Raw genomic sequence first — 17,675 nt, forward strand, 5'->3', positions numbered from 1 at the left:
TTATCTGCAAACCAAAAGTCTCACATCAGCTCTCCCTCCACTTTAGTCTTGGTTTATAGCCTTTTCAACCTTAATAACTTCAGGGCAGTAGCTGACCTTGATGCCATTTTTCACCCTTGTTGAAGGCATCTGACAACATCAAGGAAAATGTTACACTAAAAATCAGGGCAGCAAGCACATAGTTCCGTTTCATTCCATTGATGACTAAAAAACTGAGAGGATCATTAATTTTCCAAAATCTGTACAAGTATGCCATCATGAAACTGGTATACAATACTAATGAACTTTTCTAGGCAACCAAATTTCAACATGATTTTCCATAAGCCCTTGTGGCTGACCAAGGCCAGCAGTATCAAAGGCCTTGGTCAGATTCATGAATGTTGTGTACAGATTCCTGTTCTGCTCCTGGTATTTCTCTCAGAGTTGTCAGGCCACAAACACCATATCAACTGTTCCTTAGCCCTTTCTGAAGTTACACTGACTCTTGAGTAGATGATCATCTCCCAGACAAAGGATCAGCCTATAGGAGGAAGACTCTGGCAAGAATCTTGCTAGCTATGACTAAGAGAGAGACACTCCTCCCCTCCCCGTAATTGTCACAAGACAACCTATTTCCTTTTCTTTTATAGAGATGGACAATGTTGGCATCTTTGATCTCTTGGGGGATAGCCTCCTTTTGCCATATGACCCAGAAGATTTCAGTCAGCTTTTGCATGAGCAGTGGACCCCCTGCCTTGTAGATCTCTGTTGGAATAGAATAAGCACCAGGCACTTTGCCACACAAGAGGAGCCTAATGGCATTCAAAATCTCTTTTTCAGTTGGAAATTTAGCTAAAGAGGTATTGGCTTTAATCTGAGGTATATGGTCAATGGCTTCAGCATTGATGACAGTCTGTTGAGAACAGTATGGAAGTGGTCAACCCATCTCTCCAGGATCATGTCCTTATCACCAATTAGTGTGGCTACATCAGCACTTAGTAGTTGAGATGCACCAAAGTTCTTTGGCTCATAAATAACCTTAAGGGCATCATAGAAGTACTTTGAATTGTTACTATTAGCATAAAACTGAATCACATCTGCCTGCTTACTGAGCCAAGAATCCTGTATCTAAGTTTCACTTGCACTTTACTTTTGATGGAATTAAAAACTGCCTTCTTAGAGCCAGATGAACTGTCTTGTTGGTAAACCCTGTGGAGTTCTCATCTTTCCTTCAGTAGTTTCTGAATTTCCCCATCGTTTTCATCAAACCAGTCCTGATGTTTGAAAGTGTTCTGACCCAGAGGAGCAAATGTGGTGCTGTTCACCAAATCTCTGAAAGCTGTCCACTCCTTTTCTGTTCCACTGTTGCCAACCATGGATAGGGATAGAGACTAAACCTGTGATTTCATTGCTATAGGAAATTCCCTGGTGAGGAAACTCCCTCTACCAATTCCAGTAGGCACTTTTGCTATAGTAGAGAGTTGACTAGACTACTGGGAGATTAAGTGATTTGCCCAGAGTCACAAAGCCAGTATGTGTCACGGGTAAGATTTCCTGGTTGGAAAGACCAGCTCTCTATTCACAAGACCCTGACATCTCTCTCACACCTGTGAACAGATTTAGAACTGGAAAGAACTTCAAAGATCACCTAGGCTAATCCTCTTATTTTGCAGTTGAGAAAGAAAACTTTCAAATGACTTTTCCCAAAGTCAAATAGTTAGGAAGTAATTAAACCAGAATTCAAACCCATGTCTTTTGATTGTAGATATCAAGATACCGCACTGAAAAGAAAGTATATGTGTTTTAACCAGATATATATACATATAGATACATACATATGTGGTTATATATACATGTGTGTCTGTATGTATATGCCAGGCAGTGCTTAGGCCAGATGACATTTGGTGAATTGCATAGTACTCTGAGGGCCCTCCAAGTGCTCACTGATTCAAAAGATGATTTCTCTAATACCAATATTCTTGGGGTGGTGCCATGTGTTTGTGAACCATGGAACACCACAATCTCAGAATCAATATTACACATGACTTAAAGGGGAAATGGGCATAAGTGGACTGTAGTATGTTACCAAAAACAATATATGTTATAAAAGACAGCAAGGGATGAGATTACCCTACATATTCCCTATCATGTCTGCCAGCTGTCTTTTTTACTTGTTTACTACCATTTTCCTGTTACTAAAAAGGAAGCAACAGTAACAACATACCTAGCAATGAGACTTCACAGAACTATTTCATAACCTCTGTTGCAATAAAGGTTGATTTGGGGAACCCACAATTATTATTATCAACAATAATAATAATAGAGAATACTGAGCATTAATGGAGAAAACCAAGTTGATCTAAATTACTATAAATTTATATTATGTAACCTCAACTGGGCATTCACTGCTACTCAGCTCTGCCTCTATTGACTCCCACAATATTTGTATAAAACCCTGTCTTTCCTCCAGATCTCAGCTCCACCTTCCCCACCTAGCATAATGACTGTTAGAGGAGCTGAATCATATCAATCTTGAAATTCTTGGTATAAAGGAAACTAGAAAAAAGAGGAAGTTGCAGCTAAATGGAAGATAAATCCCAGTACATCTTTAAGTGGCAAAGAAAGGAGTTGGTTTTGTAGCATAGCCAAAGGTAGCAACGTTGTAATTGTTCAGTCACATCTGACTCTGTGACCTCATTTGGGGTATTCTTGGCAAAGATACTGGAATGGTTTGCCACTTTCTTCTCCAGCTCATTTCACAGATGAGGAAACTGAGGCAAATAGTGTTAAGTGACAGCTAGTAAGTGTGTGAGGCCAGATTTGAACCCAGGAAAATGATTCTTTCTAATTTCAGGCTTGGCATTCTATTCACTTTGCCATCTAACTGCACCCCCACCCCTACCCCATCCAAGAAACGTTATTTCATGGGATATCTGGTCATCTGGTATGGCAGTACTGATAAGTGTTTGCAGAAAGATATGACAAAAAAGATCATGACAATAATTGTAGTTTTGGGACCAATGTTGGTTGTTGAGGATGAAGAGGTAGGTAGGGAAATTCTACAAAGACCTTGATAAGGCCCTCCAAAGTAAAGCATCATGTATTCTGATACTTAATAACTTCAATAAAAGTGGGAAAAAAAGGTGAAGATAGTGAAATGTATGGGAGGAAGCATATTTTTTTAAAAAAGGGTTGAAGGAGTCCAAAGACTTATAAATTTCACAGAAGCCTCATGCCTTTATATCACAAACATTTTCTTCAAGAAGAGACATAGTAAGGCTTTATATATGGTGAACAACAAATAATATTGTAAAAAAAAATGAAATAGATTTTATGTTAATGGACAGAAAAATACATTAGTGGTGTAAAGTTATCTTGAATCAATTATTTGTGTACAATCAGACATGTTAAGCAAAGATCAAAATTATTTTTAAAAATTTATTTATTTTGAGTTTACAACATTCAGTTCCATGAGCTTTTGAGTTTTTAATTTTCTCCCCCTACCTTCCCTCCCCCTTCCCCAAGACAGCGTGCAATCTGATATAGGCTCTACATCATATTAAACATATTAGTCATGTTGTAAAGAAGAATTATAACCAATGGAATGGACCAGGAGAAAGAAGAAACAAAACAAAACAAAATGAGAGAGCAAATAGTATGCTTTGATCTGCATTCAGACTCTAATTCTTTCTCTGGATGTGGATAGCATTTTCCGTCATGAGCCTTTTGGAGTTGTCTTTGAACCCTGCATTGCTGAGAAGAGCCAATTCTGTCAAAGTTAGTCATCACACAATGTGGCTGTTTCTGTGTACCATGTTCTCCTGATTCTTCTCCCTTCACTCAGTATCAGTTCTTTCTATCAGGTCTTTCCAGGTTTTTCTGAAGTCCAATTGCTCATAATTTCTTATAGTCCAATAGTATTCCATTACATTCATATACCACAACTTGTTCAGTCATTCCCCAATTGATGGGCATCCCCTCAATTTCCAATTCTTTGCCACCACAAAAGGAGTGCTATAAATATTTTTGTACATGTGAGTCCTTTTCCCATTTGTATGATCTCTTTGGGATACAGCCCTAGAAGGGGAATTACTGTGTCAAGCAGTAGGAACATTTTTATAGGCCTTTGGACATAGTTCCAAATAAGAGACCAAAATTATTAAAAAGCAAAGACAATAATAATGAAAAAAGTATGACATTATATTTAAACAACTCAATCCTAGATTATTTAAACAAATAATCAGCAATGAAAATGGGAAATGGGGATCCAAAACGGCATTGATACCAATGAAAATTTCTTTCATACAGAAGACTGACTGTATTAATTGTTACAACAAGAAAACAAGGGGAGTCCAGAAAATGCTTTATTTAGCAAGCATTTTACTTGCCAAGTTGAAAGAGATGGAGGTTAAAGGCAACTTCTTTATTTGTCGAAGGCAATTTAGACTAGAATTTTTTTTGGTGTTTTTTTTTTTTTGCCTTTTGGAGGGGGGAAGGTATTGCAATTGCGGTTAAGTGACTTGACCAAGATCACACGGCTAGTAAGTGTTAAGTGTCCGAGGTCAAATTTGAACCCAGGTCCTCCTGACTCCAGGGCCAGTGCTCTATTCACTGTGCCACCCAGCTGCCCCTGACTAGAATTTTTTTCAAAAAATTTACAAAGGATGGTGGACAATTATTAGCAATCCAATATTTTAAAGCAGGGAGAAATAGTAGAAAGTAAAGCTGGTTTAATTAAACTTTTGCAAGAAATCCAGCTCAGTAAAGTCATACAAAAGACATTTGAAGACTAAAATGAAAAGACAACAAATAGAAGAAACTCTTTGAAGAAAAATGGAAATGATCTTTAAAGAATACTATAGTAAGCTTTTCACCAGTAAAGGAACCTTAATGATCCACACTTAGACCCTAACGTAATCTGGGATATTCTCATAGGGGAGTTAGAAATGACATTAGTGAATAAAAAGATAGAAAAAGCAGATTGAGTGGATGGACCAAGTGTATGTAGAGGAGATTCATGCTGAAGAAAATGCAGCTACGGGAAAGCAGGAGTCAATGTGCAAGGTTTCAAATTAGGAGAGTATACCAAAAACATGTTTTTAAAAATTGACTAAGAGAACATCAACAACTAAAAGTGTGTGTGTGTATGTATGTATACATACACATGTGCACACACATACATATATACACATATATGCATGTGTATATATGTTATATACACACACCTGCTTTCCTACTTATACGTAATCTTTATTTAATTTACTATATGGAATTCAAGAGTATCCTCAATTTTCATATTTGTGGGTAACACACAGTTTCATAAGTGATATTAAAAAATGAACATTTTTACCATTCCAAAATTTCTTTGAAAAAAAAATAAGAATATAAGATCTTACTATGTTCTTTGTTGATTATTAAAAGTATTTGCATCCTTTTTTAGGCTCTTTTCCAATTAGATGCCTCTCTATCCACCTCAAAATCATTGAAGATTTCTTATAAGATGTAACAGTAGAAATCACAATCATCATAAAACACAGGCATAAAACAAAAAGATCTCTCTTCCCCTGATATATCTGCCACTGTGCCAGTGCAGAAAGTAAATGGTGGTTCTCTGTGGATGGTGAGGTCCCTATAGATATTTTTGTTTTGGGATGACATTTTATTGTTATCCACATGAATACATGGTGCACTGAAGAGCCTCTTGGAAGAGATCTATAACTTTTCAAAGAGTTTGTCCTGACCATCCATACAAGAAAGACCATTATGAATGTCTGTCTCTCAGATAAAGACATAAGTTTACATAGAAAATCTATAGAACTTGTCTATATAACCTGTACAAACAATATAAATGAAAAGTAAATTGAGTAGGAGTTGAACAAAAAGGGGAGAATAGACTGAATTGTTTTTAGGACATTACAAAACTCCTTGAACAATACCAAGTTTTCTAGGGACACAAAGGGCCATCTTTTAAACACAAACTTTCTACTGGTGTTCCTGTCTGACAAGAGAGGAAATAGAACAGTCTCTGAAGAATTGAAATAGATTTGCAAGTTAATTCTCTCAAACATTTAAAAAACAATTAATTCTAATATTGCATAAATTAATTATCATTCTATTAGAAATGTAGTGTTGATTCGATATTGTTGTTCAGTCATTTATTGGTTGTGTATCACTCTTCATAACCCCATTTGGGGTCTTCTTGGCAAAGATCCTGAAATGGTTTGCCATTTCCTTCTCCAGCTCATTTTACAGATGAGAAAACTGAAGCAAGCAATATCAAGTGACTTTCCCAGGGTCACACAGGCAGTAAATGTCAAAGGCTGGTTTTGAACTCACAAAGATGAGTCTTCCTAACTCCAGTCCTAGAACTCCATCCACTACACCACCTAACTACCTTTGGTTCAATATTAGGAAAACTATACACATTATAGCCCATGTTAATAACAAAACAATAACATTCATATTATTATATCAAGTCATAGGAAGAACATTTGGAAAAACCCCCACAATGCCTGTTTATGTTAAAAATATTAAAACAAAAACAGGAATAAACAGACTGTTCTTTAATGTTTTGATAATATTTACCAAAAAACAAGCACTAGCATTATCTGTAATAGAGAAACTCTAGAAGCTTTTCCAATAACATCAGGGGTAAAGCAGGGATGCCCACTGTCACCACTATTATTTAACACAGTTTTACAAATAAGAAAATAAAAATAATGTCAGGGAATAACCATAGGCAAAAAGGAAACAAAATTATTGCTTTCTGCAAATGACATGATGATTTGCTTAAAGAACTTAGTGAGTCAAATAAAAATTAATTAAAACAGTAATCAGCAAAGTAACAGAATAATAATAGGATAAAATAAAGTCAAAAAATTATTAGCCTTTTTATATATTACCAACAAAACCCAGCAGGATGAGATAGAAAAAGGCATTCCATTCAAAATAACTAAAGAATATATAAAACACCTGGGACTCCAGACACTAAAATACATAGGAATTAAATGAATATGACTATAAAATACTTTTTATAGAAATAAAGGCAGACCCAGATAGAAAGATCTCTACTCAGAGTTGGACTATGACAAAATATTAAATTATTTTACAAATTCAATGCAATGCCACTACTAAAGAATTACTTTATAGAACTAAAATATGTATATACCATAAGAAACCAAAGGTTGCTTCTCAAGAGAAATAATGAAAAAGAGTGGGAAGAGAGAAACTCTAGCAGTTAGTACTAGATATGCTACAAAGATGTAATCATTGAAACTATTTGCTCTTCATTTGAAAATAGAGAAGTTGATCAGTAAAACAGATTAGGTTCACAAGACCCAGGAGTAAATACATTTATTAACATAGTATTTAGAAAACATAAGTTTTCCAACTACTAGCACAAGAATTTAGTAAAAGCTGCTGAAGAAGCTGGAAACAGATTGACAGAAATTAAATTTAGACTAAGATATCACATTGTGTATCACAATTAGCTCCAAATGGATACAAGGCTTAATTATAAAAGATCATGTCATAAACAAATTAGAAGAACAAATAAGGAGAGACCCTTTACAACCATGGGTAGGGAACTATTTCTTCATCAAACAAGGAATAGAAAGACTCATAGGAGATAAAATGGACAATTTCAGTTACATAAAATTGAAAAGTTTCTACCCAAAAAACCCAACCTAATTCAATTAGAATTAGAAAGGAAAATTTATCTAGAGAAATATTTGTAGCAAATTTCTGAGATAAGTGTTTGATATCCAAGAAAAATAGGGAATTAATAGAAAAATATGTGAACAACTGCCATTTTACAATAGATATATACTCAAAAGATACGAATGGGCAATTTTCTTTTTTTTCGTTTTTTTTTTTAAGCAATTGGGGTTAAGTAACTTGCTCAAGGTTACACGGCCAGGTGTTTCTGGGTGGATGCTAAGTGTCTGAGCCTGGATTCGATCCCCCAGGTCATCCCAACACTGGGGCCAGTGCTCTTACTCACTGTGCTACCTGGCCTCCCCAAATGGGCAATTTTCAAAGATTAATCCAAGCCATCAACAATCACATGAAAAGATGGTCCAAATCACTAATGCAATATTAAAATAGCACTGAAACTCCATCTCACACCCACCAGACTGACAAAGATGACAAAAAATGGAAATGACCCTTGTTAAAGGAGTTAGGTAAGTACGAGCACACTAATGCCCTTTTGTCTGAGTTATTTTTTGATACAACCATTTAGGAAAATAATTTGGTACTATAACCAAAAAACCACTAAACTGTGAATGTGCTTGGTCCAGAGATATTACTATTTGGTTTATATTCCAAAAAGAATAAAAGGAAGAAGAAAACAACTCACATGCATAAAAGTATTAACAGGAGTACTTTTTATTTAAGCAAAGAATGGGAAACAAGGTGCATGCCCATCGATTGAGGAATGACTGAACAATTATAGTATATAAGTGTAATTAAATATTTTGTATTATAAGAAATAGCAAAAGGGACAGATTCAGAGAAACTTGGAAGTACTTGTATGAATTGATTCAGAGTGAAATGAAAAGGGGGCGGTTAGGTGGCGCAGTGAATAGAGCACTGGCCCTGGAGTCAGGAGGACCTGAGTTCAAATCCAGCCTCAGACACTAAACAAAAAACTAGCCTTGTGACCTTGAGCAAGTCACTTAACCCCAATTGCCCTACCTTCCCCCCTCCAAGAAAAAAAGAAATGGAAAGAACTTATACAGTGATAACAACATTGTAAAGAAAAACAGTTGTGAAAAACTAAAGAACTGTGATCAATGAAACAAACAGTTACAACTCCCAAAGACTGAAGATGAATCATGCTTTTCACTTCCTGGCAGTGAGGTGATAAACTAGGGGTAGAGAATGAGCCAACATAGCCAGTGTTTAGATTGGTTTTGCATGACTGTGCTTATTTGTTACAAGGAAAGGCTTTTGTTTTTCTTTTGGTGGGGGGAAATTGTGGAGTAAGATAATGAGAAGGAAGAAAAAGGCACTAGTGAATCATTTAAAAAAATCATAAAGGAAGAAAAAAGCATTGATGAATCATAAAATCATAAACAGAAGAGGACAGAAAGAAGTTCAGAAGGGGACACATTTGAGCAAGGTAGTGTTGGAACTACTGTTAAATTTTAATTATACAAAAAGTCCTTAAGCTATAGGTAGTAGGAGGAAAAGAGAAATTGGACATAACAGAGGTTCATAGTTTCATATAAAATTTCTTTTGTTGCTTTTCTGTGCATATTGAAATGATCTGTTAATGCAGATGTTTATTAAAAAGAAAATTTACAAAATAAAAAAATATTATTCAGAGGTTAATGGAGAGGTGAGTGATAGGTGTGAGTAATATGCAACTTATAATCAATGAATAATTTCAAAAAATAATCATAATAAAAGATTAGAAAATACATAATATGAAGAGAAGCTGGTCTAGTCAAATGCAGAGGTCAAGGAATAATAGCTGAATGCTCTGTTGGTACCCTCCTAATGCCAGAAGAAAGCAAGAAAGATTTTCAGCATATTAGGTAGGTCTCCTGTGGTAAAGGTATGAAATTGTTCAGATAAGAGCTGTACAGGATGGTCAGGCACATGTGGATTTCAATACACATTTTTGGAGGGATATCCCAAATCAGATCACAGATCCACTTAAGTAAGTTAAATTTCTTAACTAAGAGCTGTTCAAACATGGAATGGGCTGCCTGAAGAGATAGTGAACTCCCTATTCTTGAAGGTCAGCTGGTAAAAGTTGGATGATAACTACCAGGGTTTTTATGTAGGGGATTCTGATAGATCTAGAAGTCCCTCTGAGGTCCCTTTTGACTTTGAGAAGCTATGAAATTTCATTCTCTGTTATGCATACCTGGATACTCTTTGTGTTTGCTTCTTTATGTACATATAGGAGGTGGTTAATAAATGTTTGTTGAGTGAAAAGACATACTCAGAGATCTATGACCATAAAAGGAGGTGGTGGTACAGCCATGTAGTAAAAATGAGAGATAACAGATGAACAGTCTGAGTACTTTCTAGGTTTCTTAAAGATATTGAAAGAACTAGTAGAAGGTATCTAGTGAGTTGGATGAGTTAACTATCAAGGATGCATGGGAAAATAGTTGCTACCTGGCTATCCACACTCTCCCTTGGGGATAGGAATGAATTTTTTTTTTTTTAAGCAACTTGCTCAAGGTTACACGGCCAGTTATTTCTGGGTGTGGTGCTGGGTGTCTGAGCCCAGGATTCGATCTCCAGGTCATCCTGACACTGGAACCAGTGCTCTTACTTGCTGAGCCACCCGGCCACCCCTAAGCAATTGGGGTTAAGTAACTTGCTCAAGGTTACACGGCCAGGTGTTTCTAGGTGGGTGCGAAGTGCTAAGCCCGGGATTTGATTCCCAGGTCATTCCGACACTGGAGCCAGTGCTCTTACTTGCTGTGCTACCTGGCCGCCCCATGAAATTTTATTTAATGGTATTTTTTCCAATTCTATGTAAAGACAATTTTTAGCATTCATTCTTACAAGATTTTAAGTTCCAAAATTTTTTCCCTCGCTCCATCCCTTCCTCCCCTTCTCTCTTCCTAAAATGGTAAGCAATTTGTTAGGTTATATATGTGCAATCATGTAAAACATTTTCATATTAGTCACAGTTGTGAAAGAAGAAATAGACCAAAAGGAAAGAACCTCAAAGAAAAGGAAGTAAGTGAAAATAATATACTTCAATATGCCTTCAGAGTTCATTGGTTCTTTATTTGAATGTGGATAGTATTTTCCATTATGAGTCCTTTGTAATTATCTTGGATCACTGCACTGATGAGAAGAGCTAAGTCATTCATCGTTGATCATCACACAATGTTGCTGTTACTGTGTACAGTGATTTCCTGGTTCTGCTTGTTTAACTTTATATCAGTTCATATGAGTCTTTCCAGGTTTTTCTGAAAGTAATAAAATCTTAAATATAGAATCATATCAAACTGAAGAGGACCTTAAAAGCTATCCCTTTATAATCTATAACTGAACAGGAAACTACTCTAAAACATCCCTGAAAAATGGTCATCTGGACTCTGCTTAAGAAACCTCCAGTAATGGAAATCTCATTATGTTGTGAAATAGACCATTTTGCTTTTGGACAGTACTACTTGTTAAAGATTTCTTTTTTAATTTTAAACTGAAAAATGCTAATTTGCAACTTCCAAGGAGTTGCTCCAAGTTTTGCCCACTGGGGACAAGTTAAACAAGTTTGATCCTTTTTTTGTATAATGGAACTTACCAAATACTTGAAGACAACTATCAGATCCCATGAGATCTTTTCTCCTCCAGGTTAAATAGCCCAAGTTTCTTCAATCATTTCTCATACACCATGGTCTCCAGACTTTTCATCTTCCTGATTTATTACCTTCTTCTGGATTAGCTCAAATTTGTCACTGCTTTTTTGGGGGAGGGCGGCAGTGAGGCAATCAGGGTTAAGTGACTTGCCCAAAGTCACACAGCTAGTAAGTATCTGAGGCTGGATTTGAATTTGGGTCCTCCTAACTCAAGGGCTGGTGCTCTGTCCACTGCACCACCTAGTTGCCCAAGATTATCGTTGCTTTTCCTAGAATGTATTGCTGAGAACCAAACATAGGACTCCAGATGTGTCCTAACTGTGGCATAATATAGCAAGGCTATTACCTCTCTCCCTCTGGATATAGCCCTACATTGAATTCACTTTCTTTTTTGGTCACCATGTCATACTCTTCACTCATACTGAGCATGTATTACTCTTTTTCGTGTGAATTATTGTCTAGCCATACATTTCCCATTATGTACTCATGAAGTTGATTTTTTTGGACATCATTGTAGGACACTTAATCCATCCCTATTATTTTTCATTTTGTTAAATTTGGCCCATCATTTAAGCCTATTATGATCTTTTTCTAACCTGATTCTGTGAACCAGAATATCAGCAATCTCTTTTCCCTCCAGCTGCTTTCATCCAAATCATTGATAAAAATGTTGAACAAAGGGAAAAGACAAATCTTTGGTGCATTTTACTAGAGATCCCCCTCCAGGTTGAAACTGATCTATTGATCACAACTTTTTGGAACTAGTCATTCATTCGGTTTTTAATCTACCTAATGTGATTATCAGCTAACCAACAATTCCACCCAGCCATTTGGTCCTAGGTCTGCATTCCAGGGTCATATAAAATGATTATAATTTCTCTTCCACAGGACAATGCTTTAGCTGTTTGGAGATATTGGTCAAAGTCTGCTTGATCTTGAATGAATGAATCAGTCAATGAAAAAAGCGTTTATTAGGTGTTTACTATATGGCAAGCTCTACGCAAAGAGAAAAAAAAAGAACAAGATAGTCCCTGGTCTCAAGGAGCTAACACTCTAAAAAAGAAAGACAGCAATAAAATAAAGGTAAGCTGTCAGGTTAACCAGAAAGTCTAGAAAGTCCTAAGAGTCCTGTGCCTTGAAAGATGGCCAAATCCAGGGGTCCTTAGGGTCTTTCCTTATGTATGTGTAAGAAGTGATTCTCTTTATTGTTCCTCAGGTGACATGATTTCCACCATTCTTGTCACTCTCATCTGGATGCATCCTAGATTATAAGTTATCCTTTTAAAATGCATAATATCCCATAGGCAACCTAATAAGGGGAACATAATGTAGAAATACCATGCCCACTGCTATGTGAAATAGCTTAATGGGATCTGTGTTTCTCTTTATAAGTTTCATGAATTATTTGGTATTGAGTTTTTTTAAAGCAAAAGCAGGAAATGTACTTCCTCTTATTACACATACCATTTGCTTCAGTTTCAAGGGAGTAGTTTTTCTTGTTATTTAGATTTGGTAAACAGTTTATGTTCACTTGTCCATACTGTTTCTAATATTAAAGATTTCTATTCTGTTGATACAATTTAATTAAATTTAAAAAGTTTTGCTTAATTTATACATCACAGAGCACTGTATGGCTCAGGGGGTATAAAACTTGACAGTCCCTGCCCTCTTTGAATTCAAGTCACTAGTCCTACATGAATTACATTTCAGAGTCCTTAAAGAAGGGGTCAATGTTCAGTTGAATTACTGTTTGAAAACATGTGAAGGACAAGACTGATACCACTGAATTAGATGTGGACAAATGCAGTTCCATTTTCAATAGATGGATCTTGCAAACTATAAGTTGGCAAGCTTGATATTATTCCCTTGAAAAGTTCTGGAATGCACTATTAAAGGGAGGGACAATTGGAAAAGGAAGTAGTGGCCACTACAAGGCAGTATAGATTCATTAAGAACAGGTTATACCAGAATACCCTCATTTCCTTTTTGTAAAAAAAAAATGTATTAATTTGTTTGGATATATTTTGTTTTGACACCACAGATACTTCCCAAGATACTGCCTGCCATCCACTCCCCAACAATATCTCTTACTGAAAAGTTAAGCAAAATCTATTCCTGAAAACAATTAATAGCATGATTGTAATTTTCCATTTTTGTTGTATACCAATTGTTAACAGAAAGGAAGGATGTGTGCTTTAACTTTCATATTATGGTTCCAACATTGTTCATCACATTAGACCTGAGTTTTGTTGCTTTTTAATGTTGTCTTTATTGACATTTCTAATTTCCTTTTGTAGCAAGTATATTAGAGTTTGCCAGCATCACTTTTAGGTCACCTCTTAGCCTTCTACCTATCTAGTTCCCACATTTAATTTTATTATTCTGAGGTGTCAGAGAAATCTAGGGGTTTGTTTGGCTATTTTCTTTCTGATAAATAAAATTGCAACCTTTTTCTCATTAATTATCTCAAGCTCTATCTCAGTTTGTTAGATATTATTTATATAATCACCTGGAAAAATCTCTTTTCAATAGTAATTACTCATTTCTCAATACATTAAATTCTTTAACCTCCCATGGTTAAATAAATATTAAAATTATTGATTATACAATTTATTGCCAAATGAAAACATTAATAAAACAAAGACATATTTTGACTGTGTAAAAATCATAGCTAGTTACCTCAAATCCTCACTCTAATGGCAAATGACTTCTCTTCACTTATGAAAACAGAGTCCCACACTATTCAATTTCTCTCAAGATACCAAATCCTCTTTACAAAATAAAGGCAAAAATAGCATCTGAAAAGTAAATGTCTCCATATCTATTCTCTCTATTTTCTCCACCTTTTCTTAATTTATCACAGGAAAACAGTTTTTTCATTAGACTCATTCTTTATTATACTCTTTTTTTCATAATATAACAGTTAAGCCATTTCTCACAAGAAAGAAATTTCTCCTTACCTTCTTTCTTTCTATCTATCTTCTCCACAAACTCCCCATTGATCCTTAGAGACCAAAAATTAAAAATATACAATCTTATTGATTCATAGAAGCACATCATAGGAGGACATTTTTTCAACTGTAACTGCCAACACAAACTACCTTTTCAACAACTTACTATTTGGCTCTTAAAGATATTGTAATGGTATTGATCATCTTAGTAGGAGAGCTTAGTGAATAGATGTTATGTATTTTGACTATAACGAGACAGGTAGGTCAAGTAAATGCTGTGTGTATATATATATATATATATTTTATACACACATATATATTTAGTTCTTAATGAAGGATTTGACAAAGTCTTTCTTAATATTCTTGTGGAGATATAGTTTAGGTAATAATACAGTTAGGTGGATTAAGAATTGCTTCAATGACTGGTTATCATCCATAGAGTTGTGATTAATGGATCAATGTCAACCTGAAAAAAGGTCTCTAGTTGCATGCTCAATGGATCTGTCCTTTATCCTGTCCTATTCAACATTTTAATGAAAACAGATGACCGCCTTATCAAATTTATAGATGACAAAGTGCTAGGAAAAAATAGATAACATATTTGATGATAGAAATGGAACCCAAAAAGATCTCACCAGACTAGAATGAAGGGCCAAATCTAATAAGAAGAAATTTAATAAAGACAAATATAAAATCCTAAAGAAAGCAATTGAATGAATACAGGATGATAAGGGAAACATGGCTTGGTGGGGAAAGGCCTCTGGAATTTTATAGGTCTGGAGGGTCAATATAAGTCAGCAGGGTAACATGGAAGCTCCCTAAAACTAATGCCATCTCATAGTTTCCCAGAAGAATGACCTCCAAAATAAGAGAGGACCAGCTTAAATACTCATTATGTGGGACTAGAGTTATTTAAGGGATAATATTACTCAAAGTATGAAAATATGAAATCCATACTTCTAGAAGTTCCTCCTCATGTCTGGGTTCTCTTCTCTCTGTTCACTTAACCCCTATATACACGGGACTCAGGCACTGAATATACTGTGATCAAGTAATTTCTTGAACATAAGAGAAAATGGAAGGAAAACATTAAGTGCTCCTATATGGAGTTATCCACCTTCAGGTATCTGTTAAAAACCTCTTCCTACTTACTCTCTAGTTCTTCAAGTGTGGCTAGGGGAAATTCTTGAAACTCATGCACCCTAGATCATGGAAAAGGCAAGAAATGTGCATCCCAGGTCCCAGCTCTGGATCACAAACTGTACAAGAGGTGATCAAAGGAGAGAAAAGCAGTTTTCCCCCTCTAACTCATCAGCCTGGCAGGAACTGTATCTGCCAGACTTGGGACTTGAAATTGATCTGTATTGTTTTTGCAGCACTGGTCTCCTGAAGTCATGGTTGGTCACTTGAGTCTCTAGCCACAGCCAGCAGTAGCTGGGAGCCTAACCATTCCTATCACCTTAGAGTAGCTAAACAATCTTAGTCAGATGGCAAGAATAATCATTAGAACCTCTCTGTCATTTTCTTTCTCTCTGAATTATCATCACCACCTGAAACCCAGAGTGATATAATAACAACTCAAATAGATTATATTTCAAATGAGCAGAACAGACTACAATTTCTGTAGTCAAAAAGCCAAGTCAACATTCACTAAGTGCCCTCTATGTGCCAGGTACTCTGAGAAGAGAGATTTTGTGCCGATCTAGAGTGGGTAGGGAAGGGTTCTTGGAAAAGCAAAGACCTGACAAACTTTAAAGCATGAATAGAATTTAGCTGGGCAGAAAGGAATGGAGGAGTGGCTTTACAGGAATGAGCCTGGCAAGACAATGAGAAGGAAATAATGAGGAAACCTCTCTGACTGTTCTTCAGTCATTTACAGTCATTTCTGATTCTGTGACCCCATTTGGAGTTTTTTTGGCAAAGACACTGGAGTGATTTACCATTTCCTTCTCTAGCTCATTTTACAGATGAGGAAACTGAAGTAATCAGGGTTAAGTGACTTGCTCAGGGTCACACAGCTAGTAAGTGTCTGAGTCTGTTTTTGAACTCAGGAAGATGAGTCTTCCTGACTCCAGGCTAAGCTGGAGTCTCTATCCTCTGTGCCACCTATGATCAGAGGGAGACAATATAAATATGGAAAGACAGAAAGAGCCCAGATTATGGAGGCTTTTGAATGCTAGACCAAGAAGTTTAGATTTCAATAGACAGAGTTACAGATTTTAAAGTAGTAGAATGATGTGGTTAGATCTATTCCTCAGGAAGATTTCCTTGGCAATGCGTGCATGGTGGGAATAGACTGCAGGCAGAGAGACCTGTCGGGAAGTCCAGGAGAGAGGTTTTGAAAGCCTGAACTCATGCAATGTTCTGAATTAGAATTAGATTGGCTTCATTTAGTGCCAATTGGGCATAGGGGATGAAGGAGAAGGAGGAATAAGGAATGACGGGGATGTTAATGATAGTATTAGTGACAGACTCAAGGAAGTCAAGGCAAGGGATCAGGTTCTAATGAAGAGCTGATACAACCATGATCCTTGACATGAATGTTCTGTTCTAGAACCCCTCCTTGGTCCTTTAGGCTCTGACTTTACCATTCCTTCTCAAAGTGTAAGAGTACCTCTCAGCAGATAGGTACCCAAACTCTCCTCTCCTTCACCCTCAGTACTAAACAACCTGCAAAGCCCAGAATCTTCTCTCAATGGAAAATGGGTAAAAATGGGGGCTGTACCCTGGGCTTCTCCCCACCCCCTACCACTTACCCCCAGTACCTTCCCTTTGGGCTTACCTCCCACTTAAGCATTCATCTATGTCTTGTATATTTGTAGTCATTTACACGTTGTCTCCTCCAATACAATGCGAGCTCCTGGAGATCAGAGACTCTTTAAATTGTGTTTTTTTTTTTGGTTTTCTTTGTATCCCTAGTGCTTGGCACAGTGCTTGGCACATGGTAAATGCTTAATAAAGGTTTATTGATGATGACGATAGACAATGGTAGTCGTAGAAAGGGAATGGGAAGTGTATGAGCCCTACCTAGGGATTTTTGCTGCTAGGACAAGGATCACAAAGGAACCAAGGACAAACAGTAAATTGGGGGTGGGCAGAATGGGTAGCTCAGAGGAAGAATTCACCCTATACCACCATTTGGCTGGCTTCTTTATTTAAAACTGAGTTTTATTGCTGGGATAGGGACTAGATTTACGGTTTCATTGGCATAGAGGAAATTCCCTCTCTCAAAGCAAGTTAACCCTTTCTCTACAACTTTGAGTCTCAGGGAGTTGCCTAGGGCACTGAAAGGCAAGGGACTACTTAAGGGTCAGAAGCCAGACTCAGACCTGGGTCTTCCTGGCTTAGAGGGCAACCCGCTATGTACTGCACCACACTGCCTCTATTTTTGTCGACCAATTGTTGAACTGCC

This window comes from Petaurus breviceps, unplaced genomic scaffold, assembly GCF_028583685.1.
Source record: "Petaurus breviceps papuanus isolate PSGF00001 unplaced genomic scaffold, PetGlider_PUasm1.0 175, whole genome shotgun sequence".
NCBI classification, from domain to species: domain Eukaryota; kingdom Metazoa; phylum Chordata; class Mammalia; order Diprotodontia; family Petauridae; genus Petaurus; species Petaurus breviceps.